Source organism: Fulmarus glacialis, unplaced genomic scaffold, assembly GCF_000690835.1.
Source record: "Fulmarus glacialis isolate BGI_N327 unplaced genomic scaffold, ASM69083v1 scaffold2889, whole genome shotgun sequence".
NCBI lineage: Eukaryota > Metazoa > Chordata > Aves > Procellariiformes > Procellariidae > Fulmarus > Fulmarus glacialis.
In genome coordinates, this window is record NW_009235053.1 from 73,246 (window position 1) to 73,819 (window position 574).

Below are 574 nucleotides of genomic sequence, written 5' to 3' on the forward strand. Positions count from 1 at the left end.
GGGGGGGGTGAGTGAGCGGCTGCGTGGGGTTAAACCACGACACCTGCCAACATGTTTTTTGAGTTGTATTAATGAAGCACATCCTGGATGTTTCTGTGGAAATTAACTTTGTCCTCAAACCCCTTGTCAATTCCCCTTACCGGGATTTTACCAAATGCTCCGAATCCTTTCCATAACCAAGGCTTCTGCAGTCAAAGTGTAAAAGATGGCAGCATGACAGGAAAACATCTAGATAGTTGAAGATCAGCTGTCACATGGAATTGATGGGCATTAACTCCACACTATGCACAAAGGCATGACTATCTCTGTTGCCTACTAGCGGTTGATTTTGGTACTCTCAGGCTTGTAGAAAAACAGATACTTAGCCTCCTCAACCAGAAAATGTCAGGAGACTGAATGAACTGTCAGTGGAGTCATCTGTAGCATTCTGGAGAAATTATTTTTGTGGGTGAAGCCCTGAACTAAGTTGCAAGACACGCGGCTTCCGTTTAAGACCACGCTTGATTTCCTGCGTGACTTCCTACCTGAACTTTAGGGTATATCTAAAAATTGCAGTGCAATGCAGAGATAAGGA